The sequence below is a fragment of the Rattus norvegicus genome, chromosome 4, assembly GCF_021556685.1.
Source record: "Rattus norvegicus strain SHRSP/BbbUtx chromosome 4, alternate assembly SHRSP_T2T, whole genome shotgun sequence".
NCBI classification, from domain to species: domain Eukaryota; kingdom Metazoa; phylum Chordata; class Mammalia; order Rodentia; family Muridae; genus Rattus; species Rattus norvegicus.
Genome location: NC_141537.1, coordinates 43,025,205 through 43,037,735, shown reverse-complemented (window position 1 = coordinate 43,037,735; position 12,531 = coordinate 43,025,205). Strand labels below are relative to the sequence as shown.

Sequence of the window (12,531 nt, the reverse complement as noted above, 5' to 3'; positions counted from 1 at the left end):
TTATATGCTAACTGTAGGCAGATCTTTAACATTACCTATAATTTCAATAATAATAACAATTGGCTTTATGTGACATTTTAAAAAACAAAAATAAACCAAGCCTGATAAAATGATAGTTATTTAGCTCTCAGGTACTCATATATACCCCTCAGGCTTGCCTGCCGACTCAATTCTAACTTCTGGACTATTGCACAATTCCTCTGTGAAGTTTTCTCTTCTCTCATGTGACAGCCATGTTAATCAGTGCTCAAAAACTGTTTTATGTTTCAATGTTGATGTATTACAAACGCCTTCTTTATCTATTTCTTTGTCCTCTTTCTGCCTTTCTCCCTCTAAGATTTTCTTTAAAATTTTTCCCTCAGACTTTTAGGATTTTCAATCTAATTTCTCTGGGAGATTTCCATTCTTCAACTCATGCCCCATTAAATCCCATGCTTCCAAGTGCAAGTTGCCACTTGAATGTCTCCCCTTTCCATCAAAGTCTGCATCTAAATTAATCGCATTGTCTGCCTTTCCAATATGGTGCCAACCTCCAAACTCCCGTTTGATAGTAATTTTTGCCCTGGTTATCTGCACTTGGAGCCTCAAAACTGTAGTCCTGGCTTCTTTCCTGTGTCCTTCCCCAGGTAGTGAGCTCTGTGAACACACTGTCTCCTTTCACAATCACATTTATTTTGTTTCTTTCCAAGTTTCTATTTACCTTAATATTAGGTGAAAGATAAATACAAGACACATGAGCATAAAAGCAACTACAAGACTTTAGGCAAGTTCAAAGAAGAACTTGTTCTAAGCCAACATTGTGCAGAACACATCTTAAGCCTACGGCTCAACCAGCAGATGGAGGATGAAGTGCACAAGAGCAAGAAGAATAGATAAAGGAAGCATCCTAGTTCCTGTGGGCTCATCTTCTCTTGTATCCTCAGCTTCCAGTTTAACTCTTGTGATAAATTCAAAACAAATGCACGAAAAGGAGAAACATACTTAACATTAACTTTGTTGATAATTTAGTTGAGATAATTTGGTTCATTTGGTAGGTTAATTAGCATATTTTAATGAGATATCTGCTTTTATATGAAACCTCAGTGATTAATAGTTGATCCTTCTTTCATGCTACATAACAGTCAACTAATGTGGATACGTTATTCCTAATTAGGCAATCCTAGGTTTTTAAAAAGATCATGGAAAGTACAATTTAACTGCCTTAGAAGACAGAATGCACTGGGTGGTGGTCCTACACACCTTTTATCCCAGCATTCAGGAGGCAGAGACAATACATCTGGGTGATTTCAGGCCAGTCTGGAGTAGGTATAATGTTATTGTGTAATGTGTAAATATTATCCTTGTTTTATTCAAATGCTGATTTCTGTGCCACCATATCTGGCTGCAATTCTGAGAATCTTCTGTCTGAATGTTGTATAAATATTGCTCCCCAAATATTTCTAGATTGGTCAATAAAGAGCTGATCAGCCAATGACTGATCAAGGGAGAGTTTAGGGCTGGACTTCCTCCTAGCCAGGGAACAGACAAGGAGAGAGAGGAAGTGGGGATTCAGCCATTAGCAGAGGGTCCAGGGGACATCGTAAGAAAAGAGCTGGACAAGAGAAAGCCACAAATGCAAGTATCTCAGAGAGTTTGGTTGAGAGATATCCATATTACTTAGAGGATTAAAATAGATTAATATTGCTTGGTTGTGCTTTAGAGCTCCTATATAAATAAAATATTCCTGTCTCAATAATTTGGGAACTAACTGGGTTAGGAAAATATTGCAACATTTAGAAATTTTCACGAACGACCTGGTCTACAGCTAAGGCTACAAAAAGAAACCCTGTTTTTCTCAAAGCAAATAATAATAATGATAATAATAATAATAATAGAATACTTTTCATAGATCAATTGCTAGAGATCATATAGTCATGAACATGCTACTCAATTCAATTAAAATGATACTTATACTATTTTTATTTCAAGTTCTTTCAGTTCTATGAACCTATCAATATTATTCTGTTTTCCTTTATAATATTTTGATTAGAGTTTTTTTGAGAATTTCATATGGTATCTACATAACTCCTACCCTATTCTCTCCCTTTTTAAACTCTTCCCTCTCCTCACTCATATTCATGATCTTTTTAAATAATTATTGTTACATGTATATATATATATATATATATATATATCTGCACACATACATATTACCTACTTAAAATTTAGCTTTGCTCATATGTGTACATGTTCATAGCTGAATACTTGAGCTTAGACACCTCGTGTGAAAGTTCATCTTTGAAATAATAACCACACCAACATTTTTCTTCTTGCTCAGGATTGCTTTTTTTTTTATCTTTGACTTTCTGGTTCCACATGAACTTTTTTTTTCTATTTCTGTGAAGAATGTTATAGGGATGTTGCCTAAAATTGTATTGAATCTATCATTTGTTTTTGGTAGAATGGTCATTTTTGTAACATTATTTCTACCTATCCACAAGTATGGGTGGTCTTTCCAATTTTAAATATCTTCTCAATCTCTTTTTTAAGAGACTTAAAGTTTTTGTTTTATAGTTCTTTGATGTTCTTTGCAGGTTTGGTTGGATTTAGTCATAGAAATTTTTAAGGCTGCTGTGAATGTGAGTGTGTCAATGATCTATTTCTTACTGAATTGTTGAGGTGTGTAGAAAGGTTACTGATTTTTGCAATAGGAACTTACTTTCCAACTTTGAGGAATATAGGTTGAGTTTCTATCCTGCCACTTTGCTCAAATTATTCATCGTTTCTAAAAGTATTCTGGTGGAATTTGGGGGGTTGCTTGTGTATAATTTCATATAATCTACAAAGAGAAATAATTGGACGTCTATTCCAATTTTAGCTAAGTTCCATTTGTTGCCTTGTTGTTCTACCTAATGATGCTTCTACTTCAAACATTGTATTGAAAGGAAGTAGGGAATAGTGCGGCCCAGTATTTTTCCTAATTTTAATAAGATTGCTTTGACATTTTTTCATTTAGGATGACTTTGGCTATGGATTTGGTGTATATATATATATATCCTTTATTATGTTGACCTACACTCCTAGTTCTACTACTATTCTGTCTAGTAATTCATCAGGAATGACTGCCTTTTTTTGTCAAGACTTCTTCTGTATCTATTGAGATAATTATGTGGGTTTTTAAGTCCATTTACATGAGTGATTAATTATTGATTAATATATACTTCATCTTACCTGAATCTCTGAGATAAAGCTGACCTTATCATGGTAAATAATCTTTTTGATATATACCTGCATTTTTATATACAAGTGTTTTATTGAGGATTTTTACATCTATGATCATAAGTAATCTTAGCTTTTAATTTTCTTAATTTGCTGTGTGCCATGGGTTGGGGCATTAGAGTAAAACTGGCTTCATAAAAAGAATTTGGAAGAGCTCCTTATATATTTGGATAATTTATAAGTATTGGTTACAAATATTGTTTAAAAGTCTATGATTCTATCTAAGTCTGATCTTTCATTTTCTTTTTCTTTTTAGTGAGAGGGTCTTTTATTACTATTTTTCTCTCCTTACTTGCTACAGGTTTCTTAGTTACTTTTCTATTTTAATAAAACACCGAGGCAAGTTATAAAAGAAAGCATGTAATTTTGGTTTACAATTGTAGACTCCATGACCATCAGGATGGACGGCATGGCATCAGGCAGTCAGGCATGCCCCTAGGCCATAGCTGAAAGCTCACATCTTGATTCACAAACAGAAGACAGTAAGAGCTAACTAGGAATGTAATGAGCCTTTGAATCCTCAAAGCCTACTACCAGTGACATAACTCTCCCAACAAGGTCACAACTTCTAATTCTTTCCAAATAGTTTTACCAACTTGGGACCAAATAATCAAACATTGAACCTTTCGGGGGCCATTCTCATTCAAGTTACCATGGGGTTTGTTTAAGTTACTGATCTCATCTTCATTTAACTGTGTAGTGGTTTGGATGAATATAGAAATTCATGTATTTCTCTTGGATTTTTCAACACAGTAAAGCACAGGTTTTTTTTTTTTGGGTTTTTTTTGGTTTTTTTTTATTTTTATTATTTGGTCTGTTTGATTTTTTTTCTTTTTTTTTTATTAACGTGAGTATTTCTTATATACATTTCAAGTGTTATTCCCTTTCCCATTTCCGGACAAACATCCCCCTCCCCCCTCCCCTTCCTGATGGGTGTTCCCCTCCCAACCCTCCCCCCATTGCCGCCCTCCCCCCATAGTCTAGCTCACTGGGGGTTCAGTCTTAGCAGGACCCAGGGCTTCCCCTTCCACTGGTGCTCTTACTAGGATATTCATTGCTACCTATGAGGTCAGAGTCCAGGGTCAGTCCCTGTATAGTCTTTAGGTAGTGGCTTAGTCCCTGGAAGCTCTGGTTGCTTGACATTGTTGTACTTTTGGGGTCTCGAGCCCCTTCAAGCTCTTCCAGTTCTTTCTCTGATTCCTTCAACGGGGGACCTATTCTCAGTTCAGTGGTTTGCTGCTGGCATTCGCGTCTGTATTTGCTGTATTCTGGCTGTGTGTCTCAGGAGCGATCTACATCCAGCTCCTGTCGGTCTGCACTTCTTTGCTTCATCCATCTTGTCTAAATGGGTGGCTGTATATGTATGGGCCACATGTGGGGCAGGCTCTGAATGGGTGTTCCTTCAGTCTCTGTTTTAATCTTTGCCTCTCCCTTCCCTGCCAAGGGTATTCTTTTTCGTCATTTAAAGGAGTGAAGCATTCACATTTTGATCATCCGTCTTGAGTTTCGTTTGTTCTAGGGATCTAGGGTAATTCAAGCATTTGGGCTAATAGCCACTTATCAATAAGTGCATACCATGTATGTCTTTCTGTGATTGGGTTAGCTCACTCAGGATGATATTTTCCAGTTCCAACCATTTGCCTACGAATTTCATAAACTCGTTGTTTTTGATAGCTGAGTAATATTCCATTGTGTAGATGTACCACATTTTTTGTATCCATTCCTCTGTTGAAGGGCATCTGGGTTCTTTCCAGTTTCTGGCTATAATAAATAAGGCTGCGATGAACATAGTGGAGCACGTGTCTCTTTTATATGTTGAGGCATCTTTTGGGTATATGCCCAAGAGAGGTATAGCTGGATCCTCAGGCAGTTCAATATCCAATTTTCTGAGGAACCTCCAGACTGATTTCCAGAATCGTTTTACCAGTCTGCAATCCCACCAACAATGGAGGAGTGTTCCTCTTTCTCCACATCCTCGCCAGCATCTGCTGTCACCTGAGTTTTTGATCTTAGCCATTCTCACTGGTGTGAGGTGAAATCTCAGGGTTGTTTTGATTTGCATTTCCCTTATGACTAAAGATGTTGAACATGTCTTTAGGTGTTTCTCAGCCATTCGGCATTCCTCAGCTGTGAATTCTTTGTTTAGCTCTGAACCCCATTTTTTAATAGGGTTACTTGTTTCCCTGCGGTCTAACTTCTTGAGTTCTTTGTATATTTTGGATATAAGGCCTCTATCAGTTGTAGGATTGGTAAAGATCTTTCCCCAATCTGTTGGTTGCCGTTTTGTCCTAACCACAGTGTCCTTTGCCTTACAGAAGCTTTGCAGTTTTATGAGATCCCATTTGTCGATTCTTGATCTTAGAGCATAAGCCATTGGTGTTTTGTTCAGGAAATTTTTTCCAGTGCCCATGTGTTCCAGATGCTTCCCTAGTTTTTCTTCTATTAGTTTGAGTGTGTCTGGTTTGATGTGGAGGTCCTTGATCCACTTGGACTTAAGCTTTGTACAGGGTGATAAGCATGGATCGATCTGCATTCTTCTACATGTTGCCCTCCAGTTGAACCAGCACCATTTGCTGAAAATGCTATCTTTTTTCCATTGGATGGTTTTGGCTCCTTTGTCAAAAATCAAGTGACCATAGGTATGTGGGTTCATTTCTGGGTCTTCAATACTGTTCCATTGGTCTATCTGTCTGTCTCTGTACCAATACCATGCAGTTTTTATCACTATTGCTCTGTAATACTGCTTGAGTTCAGGGATAGTGATTCCCCCTGAAGTCCTTTTATTGTTGAGGATAGCTTTAGCTATCCTGGGTTTTTTGTTATTCCAGATGAATTTGCAAATTGTTCTGTCTAACTCTTTGAAGAATTGGATTGGTATTTTGATGGGGATTGCATTGAATCTGTAGATTGCTTTTGGTAAAATGGCCATTTTTACTATATTAATCCTGCAAATCCATGAGCATGGGAGATCTTTCCATCTTCTGAGGTCTTCTTCAATTTCTTTCTTCAGTGTCTTGAAGTTCTTATTGTACAGATCTTTTACGTGCTTGGTTAAAGTCACACCGAGGTACTTTATATTATTTGGGTCTATTATGAAGGGTGTCGTTTCCCTAATTTCTTTCTCGGCTTGTTTCTCTTTTGTATAGAGGAAGGCAACTGATTTATTTGAGTTAATTTTATACCCAGCCACTTTGCTGAAGTTGTTTATCAGCTTTAGTAGTTCTCTGGTGGAACTTTTGGGATCACTTAAATATACTATCATGTCGTCTGCAAATAGTGATATTTTGACCTCTTCTTTTCCGATCTGTATCCCCTTGATCTCCTTTTGTTGTCTGATTGCTCTGGCTAGAACTTCAAGAACTATATTGAATAAGTAGGGAGAGAGTGGGCAGCCTTGTTTAGTCCATGATTTTAGTGGGATTGCTTCAAGTTTCTCTCCATTTAGTTTAATGTTAGCAACTGGTTTGCTGTATATGGCTTTTACTATGTTTAGGTATGGGCCTTGAATTCCTATTCTTTCCAGGACTTTTATCATGAAGGGGTGTTGAATTTTGTCAAATGTTTCTCAGCATCTAATGAAATGATCATGTGGTTCTGTTCTTTCAGTTTGTTTATATGATGGATCACGTTGATGGTTTTCCGTATATTAAACCATCCCTGCATGCCTGGGATGAAGCCTACTTGGTCATGGTGGATGATTGTTTTGATGTGCTCTTGAATTCGGTTTGCCAGAATTTTATTGAGTATTTTTGCGTCGATATTCATAAGGGAAATTGGTCTGAAGTTCTCTTTCTTTGTTGGGTCTTTGTTGGTTTAGGTAAAAGAGTAATTGTGGCTTCGTAGAAGGAATTCGGTAGGGCTCCATCTGTTTCAATTTTGTGGAATACTTTGGACAATATTGGTATGAGGTCTTCTATGAAGGTTTGATAGAATTGTGCACTAAACCTGTCTGGACCTGGGCTCTTTTTGGTTGGGAGACCTTTAATGACTGCTTCTATTTCCTTAGGAGTTATGGGGTTGTTTAACTGGTTTAACTGTTCCTGATTTAACTTCGATACCTGGTATCTGTCTAGGAAATTGTCCATTTCCTGCAGATTTTCAAGTTTTGTTGAATATAGGTTTTTATAGTAAGATCTGATGATTTTTTGAATTTCCTCTGAATCTGTAGTTATGTCTCCCTTTTCATTTCTGATTTTGTTAATTTGGACGCACTCTCTGTGTCCTCTTGTTAGTCTGGCTAAGGGTTTATCTATCTTGTTGATTTTCTCAAAGAACCAGCTTTTGGTTCTGTTGATTCTTTCTATGGTCCTTTTTGTTTCTACTTGGTTGATTTCAGCTCTGAGTTTGATTATTTCCTGCCTTCTACTCCTCCTGGGTGTATTTGCTTCTTTTTGTTCTAGAGCTTTTAGGTGTGCTGTCAAGCTGCTGACATATGCTCTTTCCTGTTTCTTTCTGCAGGCACTCAGCGCTATGAGTTTTCCTCTTAGCACAGCTTTCATTGTGTCCCATAAGTTTGGGTATGTTGTACCTTCATTTTCATTAAATTCTAAAAAGTTTTTAATTTCTTTCTTTATTTCTTCCTTGACCAGGTTATCATTGAGTAGAGCATTTTCAATTTCCACGTATATGTGGGCATTCTTCCCTTATTGTTATTGAAGACCAGTTTTAGGCCGTGGTGGTCCGATAGCACGCATGGGATTATTTCTATCTTTCTGTACCTGTTGAGGCCCGTTTTTTGACCAATTATATGGTCAATTTTGGAGAACGTACCATGAGGAGCTGAGAAGAAGGTATATCCTTTTGCTTTAGGATAGAATGTTCTATAAATATATCCGTTAAGTCCATTTGGCTCATGACTTCTCTTAGTCTGTCGACATCACTGTTTAATTTCTGTTTCCATGATCTGTCCATTGATGAGAGTGGGGTGTTGAAATCTCCCACTATTATTGTGTGAGGTGCAATGTGTGTTTTGAGCTTTAGTAAGGTTTCTTTTATGTATGTAGGTGCCCTTGTATTTGGGGCATAGATATTTAGGATTGAGAGTTCATCTTGGTGGATTTTTCCTTTGATGAATATGAAGTGTCTTTCCTTATCTTTTTTGATGACTTTTAGTTGAAAAATGATTTTATCTGATATTAGAATGGCTACTCCAGCTTGCTTCTTCTGACCATTTGCTTGGAAAGTTGTTTTCCAGCCTTTCACTCTAAGGTAGTGTCTGTCTTTGTCTCTGAGGTGTGTTTCCTGTAGGTAGCAGAATGCAGGGTCCTCGTTGCGTATCCAGTTTGTTAATCTATGTATTTTTATTGGGGAGTTGAGGCCATTGGTATTGAGAGATATTAAGGAATAGTGATTATTGCTTCCCGTTATATTCATATTTGGAAGTGAGGTTATGTTTGTGTGCTTTCATTCTCTTTGTTTTGTTGCCAAGACGATTAGTTTCTTGCTTCTTCTAGGGTATAGCTTGCCTCCTTATGTTGGGCTTTACCATTTATTATCCTTTGTAGTGCTGGATTTGGAGAAAGATATTGTGTAAATTTGGTTTTGTCATGGAATATCTTGGTTTCTCCATCAATGTTAATTGAGAGTTTTGCTGGATACAGTAACCTGGGCTGGCATTTGTGTTCTCTTAGGGTCTGTATGACATCAGTCCAGGATCTTCTGGCCTTCATAGTTTCTGGCGAGAAGTCTGGTGTGATTCTGATAGGTCTGCCTTTATATGTTACTTGACCTTTTTCCCTTACTGCTTTTAATATTCTTTCTTTATTTTGTGCGTTTGGTGTTTTGACAATTATGTGACGGGAGGTGTTTCTTTTCTGGTCCAATGAATTTGGAGTTCTGTCGGCTTCTTGTATGTCTATGGGTATCTCTTTTTTTAGGTTAGGGAAGTTTTCTTCTATGATTTTGTTGAAGATATTTACTGGTCCTTTGAGCTGGGAGTCTTCACTCTCTTCTATACCTATTATCCTTAGGTTTGATCTTCTCATTGAGTCCTGGATTTCCTGTATGTTTTGGACCAGTAGCTTTTTCCGCTTTACATTATCTTTGACAGTTGAGTCAATGATTTCTATGGAATCTTCTGCTCCTGAGATTCTCTCTTCCATCTCTTGTATTCTGTTGGTGAAGCTTGTATCTACAGCTCCTTGTCTCTTCTTTTGGTTTTCTATATTCAGGGTTGTTTCCATGTGTTCTTTCTTGATTGCTTCTATTTCCATTTTTAATTCCTTCAACTGTTTGATTGTGTTTTCCTGGAATTCTTTCAGGGATTTTTGTGTCTCCTCTCTATGGGCTTCTACTTGTTTATTTATGTTTTCCTGGAATTCTTTCAGGCATTTTTGGGATTCCTCTCTGTAGGCTTCTACTTGTTCTCTAAGGGAGTTCTTCACGTCTTTCTTGAAGTCCTCCAGCATCATGATCAAAAATGATTTTGAAACTAGATCTTGCTTTTCTGGTGTGTTTGGATATTCCATGTTTGTTTTGATGGGAGAATTGGGCTCCGATGGTGCCATGTAGTCTTGGTTTCTGTTGCTTGGGTTCCTGCGCTTGCCTCTCGCCATCAGATTATCTCTAGTGTTACTTTGTTCTGCTATTTCTGACAGTGGCTAGACTGTCCTATAAGCCTGTGTGTCAGGAGTGCTGTAGACCTGTTTTCCTCTCTTTCACTCAGTTATGGGGACAGAGTGTTCTGCTTTCGGGCGTGTAGTTTTTCCTCTCTACAGGTCTTCAGCTGTTCCTGTGGGCCTGTGTCTTGAGTTCACCAGGCAGCTTTCTTGCAGCAGAAAATTTGGTCTTACCTGTGGTCCCGAGGCTCAAGTTCGCTCGTGGGGTGCTGCCCACGGTCTCTATGCAGCGGCAGCAACCAGGAAGACCTGTGCCGCCCCTTCCGGGAGCTTCAGTGCACCAGGGTTCCAGATGGTCTTTGGCTCTTTCCTCTGGCGTCCGAGATGTGTGTGCAGAGAGCAGTCTCTTCTGGTTTCCCAGGCTTGTCTGCCTCTCTGAAGGTTTAGCTCTCCCTCCCACGGGATTTGGGTGCAGAGAACTGTTTATCCGGTCTGTTTCCTTCAGGTTCCGGAGGTGTCTCAGGCAGGGGTCCTGCAGCTCCTGGGCCCTCCCCCATGGGAGCCCAGAGGCCTTATACAGTTTCCTCTTGGGCCAGGGATGTGGGCAGGGGTGAGCAGTGTTGGTGGTCTCTTCCTCTCTGCCGCCTCAGGAGTGCCCACCTGACCAGGCGGTTGGGTCTCTCTCTCTCACGGGGTCTGGGACAAAGCACAGGTTTTGATATCTTACATTTCTTTGATGTCTGTTGTAACATTTCCTGGCTCATTTCTGACTCTGCTCATTTTCAACAAGTATTTATGAAATATTGTAAATATTATTTTAAACCATATATATTAATAGAAAGAGATCAGGGATGGCATGCTTCTTATTCAATTTCTTGTATTTTTCTTTATCAAAAAATGATTTTCTTTGCCATATCCCTGTTTTGATAATTAGCATTTTAATATTTGACAAGTAATTAAATATCTACTAGTTTAGTCTCTTAAGGAAATATAAAATACCTTTTGCATCTCAGATTCAGAAGATAAATAAATTGGGTGTGTAATACAGGGACGTAAAGTCGAGGGTTTAGGTTTCATAAATTTCCCACCATGCACTTCATTCTGCTTATGCCTTAGCATTGCTTTTCTTCAACTCTACTACTCACCAATATCCAAACTAGGCAATTCTATGCTCAGCAGTCCAAGGTTGCTGACTTACCTATAGATGAAGACACTTCTCACTGCTAACAATGTTTTTGAACTTTGGATTCTAGAGGAACACTCTCTATCAAGTTCTATCAAAGCCTAAAGGCTGAGTGAAATAAACTTTAATATATCCTTCTTAATTATGACAATCAATATTTTAAAAATACAGCCAATGTAGAGAAAATCTCTTGAAGATTCTTTGGAGATTCATCTGTACTGGTCCCAAACTGCCTTTGTTGTATGTTTTATCATAATACTTATTGAAAGCAAATGGGAATTTGAGATCCAAAACACCATGTTTTTAATTGTACTATGCTAGTGTGTTTTAACTGTTAACTTGACACAACCAAAAATCATCTGGATAGAGAGTACTGAGGAATTATCTAGATTGGGGTAAGGGGGTTATATGTAGAGGATTATCTTGATTGGTTATTTGCTGAGAAAATTCCGTCCATTGTGGGGTGATATGATTCCTTAGTATGGGTTCGGAACTGTGTAAAAGTTAAAAAGGTTAACAAGCAAGCACATAGCATGCACACACCTGTGCTCTTGACTCTACAGATGAAGTGATACTCTGTCTCAGCCTTCAGCTGCTGTGCCTTCCCTGAAGTGATGGACTGAAATCTAAGCTAAAATAAACACTGTCTATCTAAGTTGCTTTCTGTTAGAATATTTGTCACAGCAACAGAAAAGGGACTAGACACTCACTTTTTTCACTAAATAGGGTACTAATTAGCCTTTCTGGTCTACACTCCCCTTGTACATAAATAAGTGTAAGGAGACTAACACCTTTGCTTCTATTGGTTTTTCCCCAGGGATTAAACATAGCACCCATCACACGGGGTGACACCTGGTATTTCCTGATGCTCAGCAGATGTGCTATATCATGCATCAGTGGTTGGCTTACACAAAACTGAAAGTGAGGTTATGATGTGGAGCTTTTACAAAGACTACTGAAGAGCAGAAAGCCAAAGGTAAACATTTGGCTGCCTTTGTGAAATTAATTTAATCAGAAGTCATGTACAGGGTCTTTTATCTGTCCAAGGCCAAGTGCTAGATGCTCGAAGCCCTGAAGTGCCTATTTTCTGACTCAAGAGGATGTGACGGATGCAATCATAGACAGAAACACACAGCAATGAAATTATAAGAAAGGACAATGAATATCTCTTGTTTTTAAGATTTTGGGAGATTGCATCATTGAGTTACACAAGTGTGGCCAACTTTCTGACTCAAAATTCATTTTGAGTATTTGTAGATTATAAACACTACTGGTTTTCACACTCAGGGAGTAGAGAAGAAACATCATATAGGAGGGCAGGTAGTCAGTCCTCACCTCATTCCAATTCAAGCAGAGGAGTCCTAAATAATCATCGTTACCTACTGGGATGAAACTTTCTAAGTTATGGTAGAAAAGCTGTCAAGACACAACATAGCTTCAGTATCACTGATAGGAATAATTATCTAACTAAACAGTTCATTCCAATAAAGACTTTAAGTTATTCAAATTAAAACATAATTTACATATATCGTT

General features: G+C 38.1%; 1 long non-coding RNA gene across 1 annotated transcript in view; it reads left to right on the top strand.

Annotated features, from left to right (window-relative positions):
- Positions 1-1,515: 1,515 nt before the first annotated feature.
- The window catches only part of LOC147994753 (uncharacterized), a 39,634-nt gene continuing 28,618 nt past the window's right edge, over positions 1,516-12,531 (top strand). Inside the window, exon 1 of the long non-coding RNA XR_015685952.1 lies at positions 1,516-1,614. This is a non-coding gene — a long non-coding RNA (uncharacterized LOC147994753). The remainder of the gene's footprint in view (positions 1,615-12,531) is intronic.